Here is a 7,793-nt window from a genome sequence, read left to right as displayed (position 1 = left end):
GATAAATCACTAAATGGGAAGAACACAAGAGTGCCCAGAAAATCTGTGTCAATTTCCTGTGGCTGCTGTAACAATTACAGCAAGCTTGTGGCTTAAATTTACTCTCTCACAATTCTGGAGGCAGGAAGGCCAAAGATAGTCTGTGGAACTTATAGGTATGTTAAGCTACTTCAGTCGTGTCTTTGCGACCTTATGGACCACCAGGCTCCTCTGTCCATGGGATTCTCCAGGCAAGAACACTGGAGTGGGCTGCCATGCCCTCCTCCATGGCACCTTCTGACCCAGGGACTGAACATGAGTGTCTTATGTCTTCTGCACTGGCAAGCAGGTTCCTTACCACTAGCACCACCTGGGAAGCCCGGGACTTGTAAATGTTACCTTATTTGGATAAAAAGTTCTTTGCAGATGTGATTAAGGGTCTTGAGGTGACCAGATCATTTTGCGTTACCCAAGTGAGTCCTAAATGTTATCACAAATGTCCTCAGAAGACAGAGGCAGAGGGACGACTTCCCTGGTGGTGCAGTGGATGGGAGTCTGCCTGCCAACGCAGGGGACACGGGTTTGATCCCTGGTCCGGGAAGATTCCACATCCTGCTGGGCAACTAAGCCTATGCACCGCAACTACTGAGGCCGCGCTCAGTCAGAGTCAGTCTCACTGGGCCAAATCCAGGGTGGACAGCCACCCGCCTCCCCCCAGAGGCTCTATGGGAGAATACACACACACCCCCACTTCCAGCTTTTGCTGGCTCTGCCAGTTCTTGGCCTGTGGGCATGTCACTACAGTCCATCCTCCATCTTCACATCACCTCCTCCTCCATGAGTCAAATTCCCCTCTACCTCTCTTTTTAAATAAGATCGTTTTTTGACTTCATTTATTTGCTTTGGGTTGTGTTGGGTCTCCACTGTGGTGCAGGGGCTACTCTTCATTGCTGTGTGCGGGCTTCTCATCGCGGAGGCTACTCTGGCTGTGGAGCACAGACTCTAGGCGCAGGGGCGCAGTAGTTGAGGCTTTTGGACTCTAGAGCGCGGGCTCAGTAGCTGTGGCACACGGGCTTAGTTGCCCGGCAGGATGTGGAATCTTCCCGACCATTTTTCAGCCTACCCCAAAATTATCCGGCTAATAACAGCCCCACACCCAACACACACACGCACACATGCTCATGCTAGGTTGCTTCAGTCATGCCCAACTCTTGCCTACGCTATGGACTGCCAGGCTCCTCTGTCCAAAATAATAAAATTCTGTAAAGCAATTATACTTCAATTAAAAATAATAAAGGAAAAAAAAAAAAGAGTGGGTTGCCATGCCCTCCTCCAGAGGATCTTCCTGACACTGGGATCAAACCCATGTCTTCGGGGCATTACAAGGGACTTTCTGCATTGGCTGGGAGTGGATTCCATGCATCTCTGAAGTTCTCTCATGACCTATAGAGAATGTCTTCTAACTCCTCCCCGTATTTTCCAGAAGTCACCTTGCTCGAACACATTTGGCAGGGAAATACCCAGGCAAACACCTGCTCTGGAGTTGCCATTCACCATCAATCCATGGCCTCAATTTGAATTCAAGGTCAGAAAATCCTGCATTTACGTGCTGCAGGCGAATAGAACGGTGTGTCTGTCTCACAGTGGGTGCCTATTGTGCTGATTCTACCCCCGGCTTCATCTTCTCTTCCCTGCCCTTGTGCCGATTTCTAAACCCACTTTAAAAAAAAAAAAAAAATTGCCTGTATTGTGTTGTGTGAATTTTTATAAAGCAGTCTTAAAGAGGTTTTTTTTTTTTTAATATAATTTTACTTATTTTATTTTTGGTTGGGCTTCCCAGATGGTGCTAGTGGTTAAGAATCCACCTGCCCAGCAGGAGACACAAGAGACGTGGGTTTGATCCCTGGGTCAAGAAGATCCCCTGGAGTAGGAAATGGCAACCCACTCCAGTATTCTTGTCTGGAGAATCCCATGGACAGAGGAGCCTGGTGGGCTACAATCCACAGGGTCATAAAGAGTTGGACATGACTGAAGCGACTTAGCGTGCACACATTTTTGGTTGCACTGGGTCTTCATTGCAGGAGGGCTTTCATCTAGTCGCAGCAGGCAGGGGCTGCTCTTTGTGTGGTGGGTGCATGGGCTTCTCTTGTTGCTGAGCGCTGGCTCCGCATGGGCTTCGTGCTGGGCTTCAGTACTTGGGCTTCCAGGTTCTAGAGCACAGGCTCAATAGTTGTGCTGCACGGGCTTAGTTGCCCCGTGGCATGTGGGATCTTCCCAGATCAGGGATCGAACCAGTGTCTCCTGCATCCAAAGGCAGATTCTGTACCACTGAGCCACCAGGGAAGACCTTAAGAGGAGTTCTTTAAATGAAGGTGACATATAAATCATATCAATCCATTGAAAATGATCAATGTGTGTGACCAGGCACGTGTCTGCACTAGAGTGTGACTTCTGCCCTGGGGGCAGATTCCCTCTCCTCCTTCCACAGTTGGGGGAGAGAAGTTCAACTTGCACATCTTCTACTGGGCTCCTTCCAACTCAAGGTCCCAGCACACTGGAAGTGCTTCGGCCCGGGTGCTTGAGCTGGTGTAAATTACTGCTCAATGACATGCTCATTCAGGATGTGTCTTGATACTAGCTTGTCGAGAAAAGTCACATGGTGTATGACCCCAGGGGAAATGAGTTGAATACATCTTCTCTAGTACTGGGTTGGCCAGAAAGTTTCTTCAGTTTTCCCCACAACAGCCTATGGGGGGAACCAATAACAAACCTTTTGGCCAACTCAGTATTTCTGCCAGGAAGGCAGAGGGGGATCAGCCCAGAGTACCAGTGCTCAGTGGGCACGCTAGGGACACACAGTGGCTGCAGGTGGAGGCTGGTGAGCAAGCACCCTCCTCATTCTGCAAACTCACCTCCATCTAGATTCCTGGGGCATCCCTGCACGTGACGCATCAGATGAATGAATGCGCTTCCCAGCCTGCCCTTCAGCCTCAGATCCCCACGGTTTTCCCACCATTGTGCTGGACTTGGGAATTTCAGAGCTCTCTTGTCTCTAACACAGATGATGTTCTAGAGGCCATCTTAAGCGGTCTCCTCTTTTGCCCTTTCTCCCTGAGCCCACCCTGGCATCTTATCACCCTGAGGACAGGACAGACAGAATGAAAGGTAAGCTGCTCTCTCCCCTAAATCCCAAAACAGAGCAGAGCTAAGTCCTAACTCTTCTCCTCTGATTCTGTGCCCTTGTAAGACAGGCAAGTGCTCTCAGGTCATATGGTGACTGTGCTTTAACTGTGTCTGTATCTTTCTCTATTTTTGATTGGAGCATAATTGCTTTACAATGTTGTGTTGCTTTCTGCCATACAACACTGTGAATCAGCCATAAGCATACATACATCCCCTCCACCCTGAACCTCCCTTCCTCCCCCCAACACTCTCCCACCCCTCTACGTTGTCAGAGTATGATCTCCTGTTATCCAGCAGCTTCCCACTAGCTATCTGGTTTCCATATGGTAATATATCTGTTTCAATACTACTCTTCCCATTTGTCCCACTCTCTCCTTTCCTCTCTGCATCCACAAGCCTGTCCTCTATGTCTGCGTCTCTATCTCTGCCGTGCAAATGGGTTCATCAGCACCATTTTTCTAGATTCCATATATGTGTTAATATACAATATTTTTCTATTTCTGACTTACTTTACTGTGTATAACAGGCTTTAAGAGCCTGTACAACCATTTGTGTGTCTCACACAAGTACTCCTCCCACCAAAATCAGCCTTCCCATTATCAGTGGTTTCTGTGTTCCTGGGACCTCAATGGTCACTGACTTTCATTAGTGCTTCCTTCTTGGAGATGGAATGGAGAGCAGGGAGAGGGGTCTCTGAGCTTCTGCCTGAGGTTGGCAGTGTGTTAATTCTCTCGTCCCCTTGCCCTCTCCTCGTACAGGCACCTGCCTCTCTAGGGTCATAATTCTTCCTGACCTGTGACTGCTTTCTGCTTTATTTTGCTAATTTTGCTTTGCTCATGTATTTAATAAGGGTTTTTGCTCAGCATTCTATAGATACTCAACTGGCTTGTGCAAGTTCTTCAAGGAGTCAAGAGAATCAGGCTGGAAGCTGGGTATCCAGGGACCTGTCTTTCAGTTAACTGGTAGCCAGAGAAGTGGGGTGGAAAATCAGGCATCCTCATCACAGCTGATTACAACAAAGGCATCGGGCAGGCTGTTGACACCCTCTCCAAAGCCCCCACTAGGTGCTCGGCAGGCCCACACGGCCTCAAAGCATTTTCACCCGTGACACCGATGCAGCAGGTGTCAGCTGTTCTTCAGGAGTAACCTCCAGATGCTATCTTCCAACATGAGTTCTACTACTCCATATATAATGGGCTCAGATACACGTCTGTGAACTGAAAGTACAATTCATGATGGCAAGATGGGACAGGCTTGGGCTTTTACTTGCTGGGCCTGCAAATCCTCCAGAGCAGCAGTACCTCCACCCACCTCAACTGAGCCCCCGAGAGCACTGCCGTGATCTGAGGTCTGCAGAGGGTGCTGGCCCAGCCTGCGCCACTCCCTACCCCGCCATCTCCTTTGCATTTATTTTGTACCAAAAACAACGTTGAGAAGTTCTCTGTTGGACCACTCTCTGCTGGAGGAGTGGGCCTCCAACACCCATCTGCACCGAAGAGGACAGGCCCCTGGCAGCTGCCCAAGCCACACAGCCCACCGCCCACACTGTAGCGTTGTTTTAAAGGTCACGTGTCCTCCTTCACCCAATCAGCCCTTCAGGTGCCTTCGACTCCCCCAGTGCCCAGGCCAGACCACTGGGGTTTCCTGCTGCAGGAACTGGGAAATGGGAACAGCAAAAGGGATAGTGGTCTGGGGGTGTGGGCAAGCACGCCATAGACTGTGGGAAGGCCCACATTTGGGCCCACTGAGTTGCGCTGGGATTCTTCACTTTGCCCCTTTCTTAAGAGCAAATAACACGGCAGAACCACGTGGGTGTTTTAGTATATAGTATCTTAGTAAAATGCTATAAATAAAATATATTTTAGTATATTTTATATACATATGGGCTTCCCAGGTGGCTCAGTGGTAAAGAATCTGCCTGCCAATGCAGGAGACTTGAGAGCCACAGATTCCCTGAGTCGGGAAGATCCCCTGGAGGAAGAAACAGCACCCCACTCCAGTATTCTTGCCTGAAAAATTCCAGACAGAAGAGCCTGACAGGCTACAGTCCGTAGGGGCCACAAAGAGTCAGATATGACTGAGCACACACACATAGACACACACAAGGTTACAAACATTGAAGTAGCATTTGTCCGTATTTTATAACACACACAACATATATAAAGAATTCTAATTTGCAAAAAAAAAGATGGGACTCAATTGCCAACTTGCCTACAGTGAAGTGATGCTGGTTCCTACAGAGTCTTTCAGTCCCACATACACTTGGCATATACATATTACCACAGACTCTGAAAGAAACATGGCCTGTGCATGTAGAAGTTACAACAAGATCCTGCAGAACACACTACACAACAAATCATTAAATAATAAAGCTCTGTGATGAAGGTGAAAGGGCTATACCAGACAATCTCCTTAGGTTTCACGTTATACCTGCACCTGCTTGTGTCTTAAACATAAAGCACAAACTGCATCTGAGAACTCCAGCTCTGCTGTTATTTAGCCATGGTCTTAAGTAAGTGGCTTAATCCATTTAAATTACAGAAATGAAAATGTTTTATGAACACACACAGCACTGCCCATAAATGTTTTTGGAGAATTTGTTTGCACCATTCCTTCTTACTCTTTGCCTCTTGAAGAACTCACTCACTCTCCAAAGCCAGCTTAGATGTTATCTTCACCAACATCCTCAAGTAGTGGCTGAGTCTTCTAGACTCAGTGGTCCATGGTACTTGCCCCGTCACAATACTTACCATCACGTACTAGGCTATTTGTGGAAGTGCAACATCTGCCAGACGCTCTTCGTTATTCACCTGTTCTTGGCGCCTGGATCAATGTGATCCAGAAAAACGCTAGACAAATGTTCGGTGAATGAATGACATCACCCTAGGTTACAGAGAAATGAAAGCAAGGAGCCAGGTTGGTTAACTGAATTCCACTGGGCACACAAGAACTGTATCATCTGTGAATTCCAAGACTTAAACTAGCAACAATTCTGAGTTCACTGCACTTATGTCTAGAAAGCTGAAGGTGTTTAACTACTATGGATGTTGCCTTCAAAGTAATTCACAATTTCTTCAGCTTTCATCAGGAACATTGGATGGCCTTACCACCTACACTTCTCTGCTGGTCACTGAGTATCAAGACAGACTCAGTCTGAACTTACAGGTAATGATTTATGCCAGGTAGCAAAAAAGGACACCAATGGAATTTATTTTCTAATCACCTAAGGCACCTTTGTAGAAGGGTCTATTAGAAAACATTTTATGATCTGGGGAATTCTAATACTCCTTGCTGACCAATACTCAGAGCAGCACACTACCTGTGGAGCAAGAGAAAGTTTGGGGTGGTTCATACGGATCATGGAAAACGTAAGAGTTCCAGAAAAACATCTATTTCTGCTTTACTGACTATGCCAAAGCCTTTGACTATGTGGATCACAATAAACTGTGGAAAATTCTGAAAGAGATGGGAATACCAGACCTCCTGACCTGCCTCTTGAGAAACCTGTATGCAGGTCAGGAAGCAACAGTTAGAACTGGACACGGAACAGCAGACTGGTTCCAAATAGGAAAAGGAGTATGTCAAGGCTGTATATTGTCACCCTGCTTATTTAACTTATATGCAGAGTACATCATGAGAAACACTGGGCTGGATGAAGCACAAGCTGGATTCAAGATTGCTGGGAGAAATATCGATAACCTCAGATATGCAGATAACACCACCCTTATGGCAGAAAGTGAAGAGGAGCTAAAAAGCCTCTTGATGAAAGTGAAAGAGGAGAGTGAAAAAGTTGGCTTAAAGCTCAACATTCAGAAAACGAAGATCATGGTATCTGGTCCCATCACTTCATGGGAAATAGATGGGAATCAGTGGAAACAGTGTCAGACTTTATTTTTTTGGGCTCCAAAATCACTGCAGATGGTGATTGCATCACTGCAGATGCTGACTGCAGCCATGAAATTAAAAGATGCTTACTCCTTGGAAGGAAAGTTATGACCAACCTACATAGCATATTCAAAAGCAGAGATATTACTTTGCCAACAAAGGTCCGTCTAGTCAAGGCTATGGTTTTCCAAGTGGTCATGTATGGATGTGAAGAGTTGGACTGTGAAGAGAGCTGAACGCCGAAGAATTGATGCTTTTGAACTGTGGTGTTGAAGAAGACTCTTGAGAGTCCCTTGGACTGCCAGTCCATTCTAAAGGAGATCAGTCCTCAGTGTTCACTGGAAGGACTGATGCCAAAGCTGAAACTCCAGTACTTTGGCCACCTCATGCAAAGAGCTGACTCATTGGAAAAGACTGATGTTGGGAGGGATTGGGGGCAGGAGGAAAAGTGGACGACAGAGGATGAGATGGCTGGATGGCATCACCACCTCGATGGACATGAGTTTGAGTGAACTCTGGAAGGTGGTGATGGACAGGGAGGCCTGGCGTGCTGCGATTCATGGGGTTGCAAAGAGTAGGACACGACTGAGCAACTGAACTGACACATTAATATATTTCAAGCAGAGCATTAGCCACCACAGTGGTTTACGTGTATACACCACTTCACTACAGAAGCAAGTAACGTGTCAGCCCAACAGGAAGGAAAGGCTCCCTTGCTCACCTTGATTCACCCCACGTTGCACTCT

The sequence above is a fragment of the Capra hircus genome, chromosome 28 (genome assembly GCF_001704415.2).
Source record: "Capra hircus breed San Clemente chromosome 28, ASM170441v1, whole genome shotgun sequence".
Classification (NCBI taxonomy): Eukaryota; Metazoa; Chordata; class Mammalia; order Artiodactyla; family Bovidae; genus Capra; species Capra hircus.
Note: the sequence above shows the minus strand (reverse complement) of the source record.